This window comes from Anopheles gambiae, chromosome 2, assembly GCF_943734735.2.
Source record: "Anopheles gambiae chromosome 2, idAnoGambNW_F1_1, whole genome shotgun sequence".
NCBI lineage: Eukaryota > Metazoa > Arthropoda > Insecta > Diptera > Culicidae > Anopheles > Anopheles gambiae.
In genome coordinates, this window is record NC_064601.1 from 65518005 (window position 1) to 65536988 (window position 18984).

Sequence of the window (18984 nt, forward strand, 5' to 3'; positions counted from 1 at the left end):
ATCTATTTTCCGTTTGTCTTGACGCACTTGTCTTGTGTCATTTCCGTTTGTGTTTAATAATCAGGCCTAATAATATCTCTTTTTTTAATTCCATTTTACGAAAAATGGAGCGAACCTTTCTGGCCGTTTAATATTTCCTTTTGGTCGTCCTATTTCGATCTCTAGTTGTTGTCTTGATTCCTTACTCTGTTGTCCATCTGGACGATTAACGGAATTTGATGGTTGTTCTTCTGATGGAAGTGCTGGAATAGGTACGATTGTTATTTCTTGTTCAGTTTCCAAATCTGCTGTTTCCAATTGTGGAATTGATGGTGAATCAGGCGCAGCTATTATCTCTTGTTCGTTGGTGGTCTCCAAATTTGTTATTTCCTGTTGAAGTGGTGTAACTATTGTTTCTTGTCCATTTGTGGTCTCCACATTTACTTTTTCCCGTTTAAGTCCAAACATATCAACCAAAATATTTAAAGGACTTTTCGATTTTTCGTCTGGTTGATCACAAGGTTTTAACATTAGCTGGTTGATATGGCTTCGAATGATTTTTCGACTTCCATGTATATCGGTTAATAAAATAATGTAATTTACCCTTCCAATCCGCTCGATGACAACACCAGCTGCCCAACTCCATTTGTTTCTTGAATACACACTTTCGCGTAGACATTTTCTCCCTTCCGAAAGCGTCATCTTACTTGCTTGATTGAGACTTGATGTTCCTTTTCGGGTTCCAACAAAGTTAACAACGTTTTCATTTTCCTTCCGAACATGAGTTCAGCTGGTGTTTTTCCGTTTAATGTTCTGCATGGTGTTGAACGGAAAACCTGAAGGAAAACCTGTAGAGATCTCGCTATTTTTTCTCTTTTGTTTATTTTCATAAGTCCTCGTTTTAAAGTATCCACAAATCTCTCTGCCTGACCATTGGACTGTGGCATGGAGCGGATTTTAAATGATTTATTCCATTTTCTTTGCAAAAATTATGGAATTGCGTGAATGTGAATTGACTTCCATTATCTGAAACAATTGTTGATGGATTCCCATACTGCGCAAATAACTCTTCGAGGAATTCTATAGTGGATTATGTTGTTGCCGATGGCATAATCTTCACCTCTGGCCATTTCGAGTAAGCATCCACTACGATAAATAAAAATTTATCGAAAAATGCACCCGCAAAATCAATGTGAATTCTCTCCCACGACCTGGTTGTTTGTGGCCATGGCTGTGGTTGAAGTCGGCTTGGTGATTTGGCTTGGCTCATGCAACTAACACAGTTCTTAACGAAATTTTCAATGTGCTTGTCTAATTTCGGCCAAAACACGTCCGGGCGACTATGGGCTTCGAACGACGAGATCCGTTCGCCGCGGTTGTCAGAAGGCGCTCACTTGGCGCTCAGTTTTAAAATAACGTACCATTGAGAGACCGTAAGAAGCGCGTGAAAGAATGAGTTCTATCTGCCGGGGTCGAACGTTCCCGTTTGTATGGGGAGAAATCCGCGAGGTTTTGCGCCGCGGATTTGGAACGAATGTTGTTTTCAATGTAACGTTTTGCTTTAAATTTAGCTTTAAATTGAAGTAAATTGAACTTAGAGGTGTGAAACATTTTGAAAATGTTTTGTGATGTATTTCCAATAAAAAAAAAGTTTTGAACATGTATTTAAAAAACATAAAATATATCGGAATATAAATAAACCGATAAACATACACATATATATATATATATACACATACACATATATATATATATATATATATATGTCAACGCCTCGCGCTATATAAAGTCTATTATATGCCTGAACGAATCTACAACTCACTGAACATGTCTATATAATCCTCGAAAACCCTGTAATGTTGCCATTCGCAAAACGATGCATGGCCACTGCGCCAATGCCATATTTTGATACGTCCGCTGCTATGATGATTTCGTTCACTGGATCGTAATGTGTTAAAAGCAAATCTGAATGCAATATTTCCTTAATTTTGTTGAAGGAATATTCACAGTTATTTGACCAATTGAATGTAACATTCTTCTTTAATAATTCATCCAAGGGCCATCTCCATTGATGCATGTTCTTTACAAACTTCGCGTAAAAGTTTACAGCACCAAGAAATGAACGAAGGCTTGTAACATCGGTAGGTGCAGGCATGTTTGTTATTACTTCAATTTTGGAAGGATCTGGACGAATTCCGCTAGCATCTACGATGTGTCCCTAATATTTTATTTGTTGTTGAAGCAAACTGCAATTTTCGAATACGAGGACAGTTGCGTGACGGTGAAAATCTTGAAGATGCTGCCAAAGTGAGACTGTTGCTGAAAAAACTCAGTGTTCACGATAAATATCAACATTTCATTCTACCGAAGCACCCACGAGAGTTTTCATTCGAAGATACAGTTAAAAAATTGAAAACGTTGTTTGGCACAAGGTCATCATTGTTCAGCAAACGTTATAAGTGCTTCGAAACATCAATGTATGCTGAGGAAGACTTCATTTCTTATGGGGCAAGAGTGAACAAACTATGCGAAGATTTCGAAGTGAATCGCCTAACAGCAGATCAATTCAAATCGTTAATTTTCGTCATTGGATTACGTTCACCAAAGATAGCTGATTTTAGAACGAGACTACTGGCAAAACTGGATGAAGAAGGAGTTGAATTAACACTAGAAAAATTAGTACACGAATGTGAACGGATGCAAAACTTGAAACTCGACACTGCGCTTGTGGAAAAGAAAACATCGGTAGATATATCAGTCTGTGCAATCAAACAGAATCATCCTCTATCATCACAATCTGATCCACGGGCTAAGGTAAGCGATTATCAAAAACTTCCTAAAACACCATGTTGGCAATGCGGTGGGATGCACTTTTCAAAAGATTGCCCGTTTCAAAAGCATTTTTGCAAAGCATGCCACAAAGTAGGCCATAAAGAAGGTTACTGCAATTGTGTTACACCAAAAGCAAAAAAGCAGGACTTCGTGAAGAATCCTAAGACAAATGCAATATTTTCCGTTCTACAGCTAAATGGAAAATCACTTAGAAATTTTTACAAGTAACCATACTAGGCAAAAGCATTCGTATGCAATTTGACACTGCATCGGACATAACCATAATTTCAAAACAATCATGGTTGAAGCTTGGATCACCAGAACTTAAACCTACTAATCATTCAGCAAGGTCTGCTTCTGGAAACATGTTAAGCATATTAGGCGAACTTACTAGCACTGTTCAGTTCAAAGATGTTTTGAAAAATGCATCATGCTTTGTATCAGAAAATTCCAATTTTAATTTGTTCGGATTAGATTGGATCGAATTGTTTGGTTTAGAATCACAGCCTCTCTCATCAATTTCGTTTCAATTTCAAAACGTTTTCAATGAACATCTTGGTCTGTGCAAGAAAACAAAAGTCAAGCTGTTCCTGAAACAGGATGCTCGTCCAATTTTCAGACCAAAGCGTCCGGTACCATTTACTGCATTTTCAAAAGTTAACGAAGAGATCGATCGTTTGGAAAAATTGAACATTATCACGCCTGTCGATTTTTCTTCGTGGGCTGCACCTGTAGTTATCGTTAAAAAGCCGAATGGAAAAGTGCGTATATGTGCAGACTATTCCACAGGTTTAAACACTGCTCTTGAATCAAACCACTATCCATTACCTGTTATATATATATATATATATATATATATATATATATATATATATATATATATATATATATATATATATATATATATATATATATATATATATATATATATATATATATATATATGTCAACGCCTCGCGCTATATAAAGTCTATTATATGCCTGAACGAATCTACAACTCACTGAACATGTCTATATAATCCTCGAAAACCCTGTAATGTTGCCATTCGCAAAACGATGCATGGCCACTGCGCCAATGCCATATTTTGATACGTCCGCTGCTATGATGATTTCGTTCACTGGATCGTAATGTGTTAAAAGCAAATCTGAATGCAATATTTCCTTAATTTTGTTGAAGGAATATTCACAGTTATTTGACCAATTGAATGTAACATTCTTCTTTAATAATTCATCCAAGGGCCATCTCCATTGATGCATGTTCTTTACAAACTTCGCGTAAAAGTTTACAGCACCAAGAAATGAACGAAGGCTTGTAACATCGGTAGGTGCAGGCATGTTTGTTATTACTTCAATTTTGGAAGGATCTGGACGAATTCCGCTAGCATCTACGATGTGTCCCTAATATTTTATTTGTTGTTGAAGCAAACTGCAATTTTCCTCCTTAAGGTGAAACCCGTAATCTTCCATACGCTTGAAAAGTGCTCTTAAAAATGTGTGATGATCTTGTTCTGTATTGCTGAACACTATAATGTCGTCCAGAAAAGATTCAGTACCTTCAAGATTCGATATCATACCACTCATAAGCTGCTGGAATGCTCCAGGAGCAGATTTTACCCCTGGCGCTAATCTATTGAACCGGTAGAGACCCCTATGTGTGTTAATGGTTAGTAATTCTTTGGAGGGATCATCGACTTCGACTTGCAGATATGCATCTGAAAGATCAATGATACTAAAAACCTTTGATCCATTAAGTTTTGCAAAAATCTCTTCCGGAACAGGTAATGGATAGTGGTTTGATTCAAGAGCAGTGTTTAAACCTGTGGAATAGTCTGCACATATACGCACTTTTCCATTCGGCTTTTTAACGATAACTACAGGTGCAGCCCACGAAGAAAAATCGACAGGCGTGATAATGTTCAATTTTTCCAAACGATCGATCTCTTCGTTAACTTTTGAAAATGCAGTAAATGGTACCGGACGCTTTGGTCTGAAAATTGGACGAGCATCCTGTTTCAGGAACAGCTTGACTTTTGTTTTCTTGCACAGACCAAGATGTTCATTGAAAACGTTTTGAAATTGAAACGAAATTGATGAGAGAGGCTGTGATTCTAAACCAAACAATTCGATATAATCTAATCCGAACAAATTAAAATTGGAATTTTCTGATACAAAGCATGATGCATTTTTCAAAACATCTTTGAACTGAACAGTGCTAGTAAGTTCGCCTAATATGCTTAACATGTTTCCAGAAGCAGACCTTGCTGAATGATTAGTAGGTTTAAGTTCTGGTGATCCAAGCTTCAACCATGATTGTTTTGAAATTATGGTTATGTCCGATGCAGTGTCAAATTGCATACGAATGCTTTTGCCTAGTATGGTTACTTGTAAAAATTTCTAAGTGATTTTCCATTTAGCTGTAGAACGGAAAATATTGCATTTGTCTTAGGATTCTTCACGAAGTCCTGCTTTTTTGCTTTTGGTGTAACACAATTGCAGTAACCTTCTTTATGGCCTACTTTGTGGCATGCTTTGCAAAAATGCTTTTGAAACGGGCAATCTTTTGAAAAGTGCATCCCACCGCATTGCCAACATGGTGTTTTAGGAAGTTTTTGATAATCGCTTACCTTAGCCCGTGGATCAGATTGTGATGATAGAGGATGATTCTGTTTGATTGCACAGACTGATATATCTACCGATGTTTTCTTTTCCACAAGCGCAGTGTCGAGTTTCAAGTTTTGCATCCGTTCACATTCATGTACTAATTTTTCTAGTGTTAATTCAACTCCTTCTTCATCCAGTTTTGCCAGTAGTCTCGTTCTAAAATCAGCTATCTTTGGTGAACGTAATCCAATGACGAAAATTAACGATTTGAATTGATCTGCTGTTAGGCGATTCACTTCGAAATCTTCGCATAGTTTGTTCACTCTTGCCCCATAAGAAATGAAGTCTTCCTCAGCATACATTGATGTTTCGAAGCACTTATAACGTTTGCTGAACAATGATGACCTTGTGCCAAACAACGTTTTCAATTTTTTAACTGTATCTTCGAATGAAAACTCTCGTGGGTGCTTCGGTAGAATGAAATGTTGATATTTATCGTGAACACTGAGTTTTTTCAGCAACAGTCTCACTTTGGCAGCATCTTCAAGATTTTCACCGTCACGCAACTGTCCTCGTATTTTGAATACCACCGATCGAAGGTTAAACCATTTTCAGGATCGAATGAAAATTCCGAAATACTATTTGCGAGCGCTTCGGGTACAACCTCCTCCACTGGTACGGTAGCTTGGTTCAAAGAACTACGCTGCATGTATGAAACCATTTCCATAAGAAACTGCTTGAATGTTTCATCTTGAGGTGTGGCCATTTTCGATGTAGTTCTAGATCAAAGTGTTGAAATTCGAAGTACTTCTAGATTAAAATCTTGAAATTCTTCTTATATTTTGATGTTTGATAAAATTCTAATTCACTCAAATCCTCGTCGCCAAATATTGTAATGTACAAAATGAAACAATTGAAGACACGACTGTTCAGCTTGAAGGCTATTCAACAAAAAATATATTTTTCTCATCAGGCAACTGATATCATATTGAGAGTCTACTAATTCATTTTCATCAGTTTAGTGTCAGCTGGTTTGGTGTTTCGGGCAAATGACAATGCTCTGTATGTTCTCCAGCTCGACTGTTCTTGAAACATGTGATACATTTTAAGTAAAATTTCTCAGAACTGGGACTCAAAGTACTTAAAAACGTCATGAATATGTTTCTTATGATTTTGCTGCTGCATCTTAGTAGACCGTTTTCACTATGGTAGACGTCGGCTGTATTACCTTGGCGATTTAAACATGTTTTAATATGTTAGTACAGCCTAATTTGAAATAAATTCCTGAATTATTTGATGCACCTTAACAGATTTGGCCACTTTCTGTGTGCGGTATTACTCAAACAAAACATGTTTGTAACAACTCACTCATTCAAGCTATTACATGACCAGTTACGATGCAATGCAGCATGGCCCATCAACCAAATGTGACCCATCTTTTTTCCTGATCTTATTGGCCATCAAAAATGCACTGATTCCTTGGTAAAATTTAATTTTTTTGGACATTAAACCGCTTCTTTCGTTAGATTAACCGTTAAGGATGGCTGCTTACATGGCAGTTTGTCACACAATTAGTGTCAGAAAAATGGCCTAACTCTGATCAAATGAAAGAACGAGGCCTCCCACACATTTTGTAACCTTCAAAAATTGGTAGGATTGGTTATGCATAAGTTAAAGATACGATTTTCGCCATCATGCTCCAATCATTTAACTCCCCCGTCTTTAGTGCCTCTCTGACCGCTTGAAGTGCAATTGAAACAACAGAAATGCATTAATTTAGAAGGAAGTCACCAGTAGATTGATAATAATAAATTTAATTCACGTCTACGTAGTGTTTGTCCAGCGTGAATAATTAAAAATATAGATGAAAGAATACTTTTTGCACGCCCATCAAACGACTTTTTTAGTTTTTTATGTATTTTGGTTGCTATTGCACTATTTAAATGCTTATTTTTTAGCAAAACGTGTGTATTGATGGTCTCTTTATCGAACCTCATCATTACTTTTATCTCCCCATACGTATTACGGCCATAATTCGCCTTTTTCTGAAAAATATTCAGCTAGACGAATACTTTTTGGACTGACTGTAGCTGCGGTCGCAATGCAGCTTGTTTGATTCATTTGGATACAGTCGCCATGTAATGTGATGATCGTACAACTCTACATCGAGTACCGAGTATCGTCGCGGCAGGTCAGTGTTTCGCTGACATGCATCGAGGTAGAATACAACTTTGTTCGAGCGGACATTTTGACACTAAATCGTCCATGTGATCTTAATCTCTTTAAATGAGCAGTCGATAGATGTTGGATAGGCATAGTCCTATCCGGACAGTCCGAACGAATCTGACTTGCCATGGTCGGAGTTGGTTTTAGTTATTGTTGTGGGCAGTCGTGCGTGCCGACCCCTGGACTTGCCGTGGCAATTGCGCTGCCACCGGTCAACGTCCAGGGGGACGACAGTGAGTACACGCACACTGTCGCACACACTAAGCGTGCACGGCTTCCCAACCAGCAAAACCGAAGCTATTGGAAAACTTTCCTGTGTGCCAAAGCTAGAGAGCATGTCTTCTTTCTCTAGATTTTGGACGGCACAACGCCGATCGTGTAGCCTATGAACGAAAAACGGGAGAAGGGGAAACCGATATCCTTCGAGTAACACACACGCATGCATCTGCATGCGTATTCCGCTGAACCGAAACTACCCATCTCTCTCGAATTCCCATGATTTTTCTACTATCACACTCATCCGGGTGTTAAACATCCTCAGTCTGTCCAGAACTTTCACTGTGGAAGGATGTGTTGGAGTGATGTGTGATTTTTTGTGCCCCGTACTTTGCTCGTTTACGTTTTGTGCCGTGTTCCTTCTTCTTCAATTATGGAATGATTTATCCTTGTAAATTTCTAAGGTAAGTTTCTTGTGTGTTCTTGAATGTGTACATTAAACTAACGCTTGTCGTCTAAAAAGTTACAGGTGCAGGCGCATGTTAATCGACGGTTGCCAACATCTCGCAAAACGATCGACGGAAGGAAAACGGTGTCCGGTTTTAAAATATCAAGGTAAGCGTTTCTATAATCCTATGTGCAAAATATTGTTTAGTTTGTTATAAAAAAACATGGATTAATTATTGGTTAATTTTCATCAACAGATTTCATCACAGCTCTTTCGTAGAAGAGGGCACTTCATGGACGCCTAGGATACGGCTAAACATGCGCAGCACCAGTCCGTGACGTCATTTTCAGACAGGCGCCAACTGAACACGCGCAGCACCAGTCGAGGATGTCCTAGCGAGAAGGGCAGAAGGAGGAACGAGAGGAAGGGTAACGGAACCGCTACAATTGTAGGGGGTGAAGCATCCAGCCGTGTACAGAGTATGAGTGTGCCAAAACGCATGTGGAAAGAGGAGGTCCAATAAATAGCATGCGAAAGTGTGCATAAAGCAAAAAGAAAAAGCGTCACTACTACAACCAGCAATCCGAAAATATAAGGGGAGGGATAAATACAAATTTATGCGTGAGCAGGACCAGCAATCCAAGCATTTGAATGTGTGCGTCGGTTTGTGCCGTGCTGAAAGTTTTTACTTTAGCTGCTGCTAGTGTAAAAACTTAAGGAAAGCTTAAAGTAAAATTTTTTTACACGGGGCGCCTTCGGAAATTGTTGGCTGGGTTATTGTGTGCCAGAGCGCCGGGCAGAGTGTGCACGAAGGCCGATCCCCAGCCAACAATTTGCGAAGGTGCCCCGTGTAAATTTTTTTTACTTTAAGCTTTCCTTAAGTTTTTACACTAGCAGCAGCTAAAGTAAAAACTTTCAGCACGGCACAAACCGACGCAAACATTCAAATGCTTGGATTGCTGGTCCTGCTTACGCATACATTTGTATTTATCTCTCTCCTTATATTTTCGGATTGCTGGTTGTAATAGTGACGCTTTTTCTTTTTGCTTTATGCACACTTTCGCATGCTATTTACAGTCGTTGCCGCTAAATTTTGACTCTAACTCACTTATTTTTGTCTCGAAGGCACCAATTTTTGACAGCGTTTCACGATTTTTGCCTCGAAGGCATCAATTTTTGACTGTGAGTAAATCGCTTTATTTACAAAATTTTATGTAATTTTTGAAACTGTGTGTTCTGAAATGATTGAAATTAAGTTAATAGGTGAATAATTGTATTGATAGAATTTAAAATAAAACAATTCTTTTGCCAATTTTGTGCAGTTTTAATGGAGTGAAAACAATTGGCACGTATTTTCAGCTGTAAACAAAAGCTTTAGCAATTCTAAAATTTCATCATTTTTTCTCAAGAAACAATCAATTTACACAGTTTTTGTATTTTTTATGAGTTGTGGAATAACAATTGTTAAAAATCTGCTTAAATACCTTGTAAAATCGTCATTATTACTACAAGAGTCAAAAATTGATGACTTACAGACAAAAATAGGTGCGTTAGAGTCAAAAATTGATGCGCACTGTCAAAAATTGGTGCCTTAGAGACAAAAATTCATGCGCACTGTCAAAAATTGATGCCTTAGAGCCAAAATTTGGTGGCAACGACTTTATTGGACTTCCTCTTTCCACATGCGTTTTGGCACACTCACACTCTGTATACGGCAGGATGCTTCACCCCTTCCAAATGCTGCGGTTGCTTTCTGTTACCCTTCCTCTTCTTCTTCCTTCTGCGCTAGGACATCCTCGACTGGTGCTGCGCGTGTTCAGCCGGCGCCTGTCTGGAAATGACGTCACGGACTGGTGCTGCGCATGTTTAGCCGTATCCTATGCGTCCTTGAAGTGCGCTCTTCTACGAAAGAGCTGTGATGATATCTGTTGATGAAAATTAACCAATAATTAAACCATGTGTTTTATTTTAAAAAAAAACAACTAAACAACATTTTGCACATAGGATTATAGAAACGCTTACCTTGATATTTTAAAACCGGACACCGTCCTTCCGTCGGCAACCGTCGATTAACATGCGCGTGCACCTGTAACTTTTTAGACAACAAGCGTTAGTTTAATGTACCCATTGAAGCACACACGAGGATAAGAAACTTACCTTAGAAATTTACAAGGATAAATCATTCCATAATTGAAGAAGAAGGAACACGGCACAAAACGTAAACGAGCAAAGTACGGGGCACAAGAAATCACACATCACTCCAACATACTTCCACAGTGAAAGTTCTGGACAGACTGAGGATGCCTAACACCCGGATGAGCGCGATAGCAGAAAAATCATGGGCGATCGAGAGAGATGTGTAGTCTCGGTTCAGCGGAATACGCATGCAGATGCATGCGTGTGTGTTACTCGAAGGATATCGGTTTCCCCTTCTCCCGTTTTTCGTTCATAGGCCACACGATCGGCGTTGTGCCGTCCAAAATCTAGAGAAAGAAGACATGCTCTCTCGCTTTGGCACACAGGAAAGTTTTCCAATAGCTTCGGTTTTGCTGGTTGGGAAGGCTCACTTTTTCGCGCGCATAAAGCAAAATGTGCGCGAAGGCGAAAAAACCCGAAAGCGCTTCGTGTGGCCCTCTCTCGTGTTTCTAGTTTTATTCTCACTAGCATGTCATCACTCTCTCCCAGTTTTTCGGATTGAAATGAGAAATCACTCTCTTGATTTGGTTGCGGCGGCCTAGCTGCTTCACACTATTTATTTCTCTTCTTTTTGCAGTTCTCACAAGAGGATTCACACATGTGTTCTCACATACTTACATACACACACACGGTGGTCGGTAGACTGGCGCGGCTGTTTCCAATTCTGTCTTCTCTTCTTCCTCTCTCTTCACACCGCGCTGAAGCCCGTTTGGTGGTGCGCGTGTTTAGCCTGCTTGGTTCCGGAAAGAGGTCATCAAATTTGGCGCGCCTCAACCGCGGTGTTGCATGAAGGCTGTTGATGAAAATACACAATTAATACACACACTTTGTTGAAAAGATTACACTTTATTTGAAGATGTGACAAACTTACCTTTGTGCTTGAGGATCAATTGAACATTAACGCCTGTGCACACAGTGTCGCAATTTGAAGAGGTTTTGGGAACAGCTAGCGGTAGCAGCACACGTCTGAAACTTGTAAAGTGCAATGTTTTAATTAGAATAAATGTCACATAGCACTAGACACTTAGAAAAGGACACTTGCCGAAACAATTAGATGATAACAATTCGTCCTCCGATAAAACAGAAAGAACACCGCGGATGGTCCAGTACGGAAAAGTGTTTTACGCAGGAAAAATAGTTCACGCAGCACCCAAACACACACTCTCATGTCCACGGTTCAGAGCACACTGAAGTCGCTCTTTGACTTGGATGGAAAAGAGCAAACACCCAGATGAGTGCGATGGAAGAAAATGACTTGTGTTCAACAGGGATGGGTAGAATCAAACACACGAAGTGTGCAGGAGAATTCTCTTCGTGTGGCAAGAGAGAATTGACTAACACCCTGATGAGCGAGAACGCAACAAACGTTGTGGAATGTAGAAACGGGATAGGAATAGTAAGCGAAGGCAGTTTGTGGACATGTGGACAGGGGGTTGAAACTGGGAGAAAAAACCTTCGGTTGCTACTTAGGCAACTTCCCACCGGTCACCAGATCCGCTGAGATTGAAGCTGGCTTTGAAGCTGAGTTGGCGAAATTATTCAACCGATCCGTCGGGTCCCGAAGCCGAAGCAAACCCGAAGCCGAAGCAAAACCCGAACGGGGTTCGGCACGACCCTTCGTTAAAATAGCCCCCTTCCCCTTTTTGCCAGATTTTCTTTCCAAAGTGTAACAGTGTCACACACATGTAGTAGAACAATTTGATTTATTTAAGCAAATAAATTTTAAGCAATACGGCCTTTTTGGACCGTTACTCCTGAATAAAAAAAAAGCAAATAAATCGGTTTAATGAGTGGCGCTGGTGTGGCCAAATGTGTGCATGTGTGTACTTGCTCCACTGAAAGCCGGTATCGCACCAGATTTCGGGTGTCGCCTTGTGCGTGTGTGTGTGTTATTGTCACAGCACACTCGTTCGTCATTTTTTTTCGTTTTTTCGCTTGAGCCACTCGATTTCGTTCTTCGCTGATTTTGGCAGCGCACGAAGGGGGTTCGGTTTCAACTTCCAACAACAACAACCACACGAGGGAGCTCGTGGATACTCACGAAGGGAAAATCACTCAAATTAGAGCGAGAGTCAGAGAAGCGAAAGGTCAATATAAAATCTTCGGCTTTTGACCGTTGGGTTTGTACGGCTGGCGCGCGGCCGAGTATTTTAACGTGTACAGGCGGTCCCCGAGATACACGGTTAATGGGGACCGAAAACGGCAACAAAATACCGCGTATCTCGAATTTCCGCGTAAGTCGAATCTCGTGGTTTCCAGCTAAAATATCAGTAATGTTCGTGTAATTTTGCAAGTAGGGGGAGGTTATAGTTACTTTATGAATTAGTTGATATGATTCTTACTGAATATAACAGTTTTAAACCATTTGAAATAGTTTTTAACATTCGATCAAAACGGAAATTATTTGGCAATTTAAAATTGATGTGTCAAATCAGTACAATTTGCTCAAAGAATTGTCAAATTTAGAAAACCGCGTATCTCCGAATCTGCGTATAAGAGGTACCGTGTATCTCGGGGACCGCCTGTATTGTGCTTGTCAGAAATGTTTATATTCTGTACTATTTATATTAGTGTTTTAATAAAGTATCTGATAAGCCAAAGACACAACAGTTATACTCAAAATAAGTTATGGCTTTCGTACATTTGGTAATACTGCTGGCGGATGTGTTGCTCCGTCGAAGCACCCAACGCCAGTGCTTTACACCGAGTCGGGTATATTTTTTAGCCGGACCGGAGAGTGTTTCCTGCTATTAAGAAACGAGCGATTATGAGGTTTGAGTTTGAATGCGCTTCCTTTATTTAGGTTCTGATCTCTTATATAGGCCGGTCTCGTAGTACAGTCGTCAACTCGTACGACTTAACAACATGCCCGTGATGGGTTCAATCCACAAAATAGACCGCGCCGCCATACGTAGGACTGACTATCCTGCTGTAGCATATCTGCTATACAGAACTTACAGAACAGGCTCTAGATAATAGATCTATTTACATACAATATTACCCACCTTAAGAGATAAGAAATGATTTTATTAGTTAACCAAAAAAAAAGCATAGCAAATACTCAGCTAAATTAAATGAAAAGAATAACTTCAATCATTGTAATTCATTACGTTATTCTATTAAAGGGGGGAGGTGTAGCATATCTGCTATACATAACTTATTATAATACACACTATCAGCCATAGACACATTGTAACACACTTCGGAAAGCCAAATCACACCATTGCGACACGTTCAATATAACACATCAGCAAATCAATCCACACCATAGCAACTCACCCAGACCATACCGTTCATAGAAAAAACAATTGAGACACATTTATCGAAAACAACTGAAACGCGCCCTGTAGTGAACTTGTCATCACTTAGTGCCGTTCCTGACTAAAGACGGATTGTATTTGCACTTTTATATAAACTCACTTTATTTTTGCCACTTTACTTAAACTTAATAGCGTGGTTGGCTTCTATTGATTTGCGAACTAAATTTTGCGCGGCGGACTGGACTGCGTGATTTTACTGATACAACAACTCTCTTCTAGCTACGCGCGAGCTTCCTTTTATACGAAATAATTACATTGCGCTTATGGGCATATTTAGCTTATCCGCTCCGTTTTGCATGATTACAATTTATTATCCTGCTCTATCTATCGCATTATGCGTACGTGACTTTTTGCGTACATTAGGTATTGCATCGTCCTTCCATGTGTATTATCCTACTGCGCAATTGGATGAACTCTATTAAATTTTCCCTATTTATCTAGTTGGTTCGGATTAGAACATATTGCACTTTTATGTCTAATATTTGTGTGCATCTAATTACAGTAATTTATGATCTGATAATGTTTAATCTAAAATTTTATACTTGTAAAAACTATTTCTTTTGAGTGTGTTGGTGAATACGATCACGCCACTTATCATGCTATTTCATTCTATCATTAGCTGTTTCATTCAGCTGTGCGGTTTGTGTCTAGGATGTAATGAATTTACTGCAGATTATTATAGCGGATGTTATACTAATAATTGTGTCTTTGCTATTCTAATCTAATTCTAATTTGCTAAGTCTAATAGTGTCGGGTGTCGAACCTATGCTACAGCCCGTTCCTTGGCTAGAACAGTTAAAACTTTCCAAAACCTTTGTAAAAACACTAAAAGCGCAACATAGGCACAAATTGATAGACACCTCACTCCGATACAATGTATAAATTGCACCTCCTATCAATAACCTTTAATTAGGACAAAAACACATTACAAAACCAAATGTACGAAGCCCATTGAGTATAAATAAAACCAATTCCGACCATGGCAAGTCAGATTCGTTCGGACTGTCAGGATAGGACTATGCCCATCCTACATCTATCGACTTCTCATTTAAAGAGTTTAGTTATGTCCCCCTACCCAAGGTAAGGCCTCTAAACTCCAACGTTTCCAGTAAGGGAAACCTCCTAAAGGTTTCTATGATCGCCTGGACGATCAAGTGTCGAAAAGTCCGCTTCGAATAAAGTGTTATTCAACCTCGATACTTGTCAGCGAAACACTGACCTACCGCGATGGTACGCGTTGATCAGTTGTACCGTTGTACGCTCATCAGATTACATGACGGTATCAAAAACCGAACATACTATATGGCGACCATAGCTATCTCCAAACCTACTACACTGCTATGGGGGGGAATCAATTAGTCACTGAAAGCCAAGCCCACAAGTAGGTACAGGCAGGCCTTGACCGATATCAGTTGTTGAGCGAAAGAAGAAGAAGATCTCTTATATACTATTCAGTTGCTGATCGTCAGCTCAGGCTATTGCAACTATGACTATTTTGATAACAAGTTTTAATTTATACTTAATGCGACATGTACATATGGTTTATGAATTGCGTAAAGCAATTTCCTCGTTTGAACCGTGAGAACGGTTGACTACCTGTTTATGTTTGTTGCGTTTCTGAAGCGCGCTATTGCTTGAGGCGTATTTTGCTTGATATGTATTACTTCGCTACATCCGCACATACGCTTTTACTTCACAATGAGGTCGTACGCAACATTTGGTTTTGATATGTGTTTTGTCCTAATTAAATGTTATTAATGGTCATTGTTATTAGTAACAATTTATAAATTGAATTGGTGTGAGGTGGTTGTCGATGTGTGCCTATGCCGCGGTTTTACTGAATAGCGAAAGAAAGTTTCAACTATTGTTGCAAAATAATTGATGTTTTCGTCGCTGAGCTTATAAGTTGCTTTGGTTATTATGCGTTTTTCGAGTGTTTTCAAGAAGTGTGTCACATTTGTTTTTATATGAACGGTGTGGTCTGAACTCTTCTAGTTGCGTTGTTATGGTATGATTTGATTTGCTGAAATTGTTATAACGAATGTGTTGCAATAGTGTAGTTTGGCTTTCCGAAGTGTGTTACAATGAGTCTATAGCTGATAGTGTGGTTCATGATGATGATGATTCCCACCTCTTACTCCGACAATGGATTGAGAGGAACGAATTTATTACTAGGATATTAAATTTTCAATTTTGAAGATTATTAGATATTCGGCAAAATCAGGGAGCTTCAGTCTCATCCATAACAGGTGGAAACGGTTTACAGCCTACAATATAGTTGGCCACTTTAGGTCTGTCCATCTCAAAACCCAACTCATGAGTCCATAACGATCCTCGCGCGCGTGTGGATAGATTGTCGTCTCAATAGATTGTTGTCTCTGTCATAAAATTTGTTTCTATACATTATTTGTATTCAACAAAACAAACAAAAAATAATTTGAAAATCTCATCGACATCACTCACCCAAGTAATGACAGTGCAGTGAACTAAACAAAACAAGATACAACGGTTATCTTACAGTACATTACTATGGTCATCTATGAATTATCTTTATCTAGACTTAATATATATCGCGCAAGACCTTTTAAAGCTGTATAGTGGCTGCTGGTTTTGCTGCTGCGTTCACCCCACATTACGGGAAGTGCTGGGTCAAGTAGCTCTTTTCAAGAAATGGAGCGAACCGCTCGCACTCACCAAGGTGAGCGGTGAGCGCTAGGTAGCTCCCACTGAGCGAAGTGTAAATGTGTATTGTATGAAATTTACTGCCTCTAAGGCATCAATTTTTGACAGTGCGCATCAATTTTTGACTCTAACGCACCTATTTTTGTCTGTAAGTCATCAATTTTTGACTCTTGTAGGAATAATGACAATTTTACAAGGTATTTAAGCAGATTTTTAACAATTGTTATTCCACAACTCATAAAAAATACAAAAACTGTGTAAATTGATTGTTTCTTGAGAAAAAATGATGAAATTTTAGAATTTCTAAAGCTTTTGTTTACAGCTGAAAATACGTACCAATTTTTTTCATTCCATTAAAACTGCCAAAATTGGCAAAACAATTGTTTTATTTTAAATTGTATCAATAAAATTATTCACTATTTAACTTAATTTCAATCATTTCAGAACACACAGTTTCAGAAATTACATAAAATTTTGTAAATAAAGCGATTGACTCACAGTCAAAAATTGATGCCTTCGAGGCAAAAATTGATGCGCTCTGTCAAAAATTGATGCCTTCGAGGCAAAAATCGTGAAACGCTGTCAAAAATTGGTGCCTTCGAGACAAAAATAAGTGAGTTAGAGTCAAAATTTAGCGGCAACGACTGTATACTGAAAGCTATTCAGTAATAGATAGTTTTGCTGAATTTCAGCATTAATTTTATGTTCTTTCTGTATAAAGCACGGGAAATAAATAACGGGTTACGCCGTGCACTTTAGTTAAACACTATATTCATACAATTACAATATTCATACAATTTACACGTAACTCTTGGTTCATATATAAAACAACCCCCAAACGCACGCACGCACCTAACCGCTTGATCATCCTTGAAGTGACGCTCTCGTTTTTCTCGGGTCGTCGTCCCGGCTTCGTGTCCTGCGACACGATCTCGATGGCCGCGCCTGTATCGCTGATGGCTACCAACGTCAACGGTTGTCGCTTTTAGCGAACAACCCAGAGTGGCAATGTCGCGCGATGCTGGTTCTGTCCACAACATCCCCCTGTTAAGATAGCTGGTACTGGTTCAACCAACGTGGAGGTCTTTTATTTCTAGAAGATCGACGTGGTGCTTGTACCAGCTGCGTTCCCTCATTATGATCTTCTAATTGCTCGGCAGAATTGTTATCAGCTAACAGGACAGGAGATTCTTCTTCAGGTGTCGGTGAACATGATGTGTACACTGAAGACGAATCAGACAACGATGATGACGATGACGGTGAGGACGTAGACGATGCTGACTCAGACGTAGATAATAATGTAGACGATGGTGACGATGACGGTGAAGACGCGAACGATGCTGGCTTAGAATTGGGTGACGACACAGACGATAACAATGGCGTACACTGATTTACGTCGCTGGATATCGGTGATGTTCTTGGCTGTACATTCCACGTTCCCAAGAGTACATCCAACGCCATGGGTTGTGAAGGACGATTCGATTGATGGAAGCTTACAGAACGCCTGCGCATTTGGTTTATATGCCTACGAAGTATACGCTGGAAACTAGTTTTAACCTCGTACATAACGCTACCGCATCTCCTTGTTACAATTGCCGGCTCCCATTTCCAATTGTTTCTATGAAACGTTTTGATGTATACCAGTTCTCCACAATGCAAAACCCTCATATTATCCGGTACTCTAGGCTCATTGGAAATAGCAGTGGGTCGCAATAGGTCAAAACATGTGCGCATTTGACGCCCTAACATGACCTCGCTTGGTGATTTGTTTTCATCAATGGCTGGGTTTGGAGTGAATCGATATGTTTGCAAAAATAAATCTATTGCCTCAGGAAGCGAAGTATCATCTGAACAAATCTTTTTCATTGCTCTCTTGAACGTATCTACGAACCACTCAGCTTGGCCGTTAGATTGAGGATGAAAAGGTGCCGTTCTTAAATGTTGTATGCCATTACTTACTTACTTATCCGGTGCTACAACCGCTTTGCGGTCTTGGCCTGCCTCAGGAGTGTCCGAAACCGCTCACGGTCTCGCGCCTTCGTCTGCCAGTCCGTTATCCCGGCCTTAATGGCGGACGCCTCCACGCCATCTTGCGTCTGCCATTACTTGTGCAAAAATCAGCAAAAAATCCGCTTGTAAATTGCGTCCCATTATCACTCACCAGTGTAACTGTTGCTAAAACGTGCAAATATTCCTCTTAAAATTGCTATGGTCGTTGAAGCAGTAGTACTTGATGTTTTAACAACCTCTGGCCATTTGGAGTAAGCATCTACGATTATAAGGATCCCTCTACTGGGCCTGGATAATCGATATGAACTCTCTGCCATGGAGATGACAAATTAGGCCACATGAGGTGAATGTGTTGGTGTTTTCGCTGCAGTTTGACATTTCTCGCAAGAAGCTACGCATTCGCTTATATCACTATCTGTTGAAGGCCAGTATACGTAGCTACGAGCGATTTCATTCTTTGAATGCCAGGGTGTC

General features: G+C 39.6%; 1 protein-coding gene and 2 long non-coding RNA genes across 4 annotated transcripts in view; 1 reads left to right on the plus strand and 2 right to left on the minus strand.

Annotated features, from left to right (window-relative positions):
• Nucleotides 1–18984, plus strand: part of LOC1278543 (multivesicular body subunit 12B) — an 88397-nt gene that overhangs the window by 7408 nt on the left and 62005 nt on the right. The gene's annotated exons all lie outside the window — the stretch shown is intronic.
• Nucleotides 10097–10857, minus strand: LOC133392259 (uncharacterized). The gene is made up of 3 exons (XR_009765575.1): nt 10460–10857; nt 10325–10394; nt 10097–10227 (listed from the first exon to the last, which is right to left on the minus strand). It is a non-coding gene; the product is annotated as an uncharacterized LOC133392259 (long non-coding RNA).
• LOC133392260 (uncharacterized) lies at nt 11022–11687 on the minus strand. Its single transcript, XR_009765576.1, has 2 exons — nt 11370–11687; nt 11022–11291 (listed from the first exon to the last, which is right to left on the minus strand). It is a non-coding gene; the product is annotated as an uncharacterized LOC133392260 (long non-coding RNA).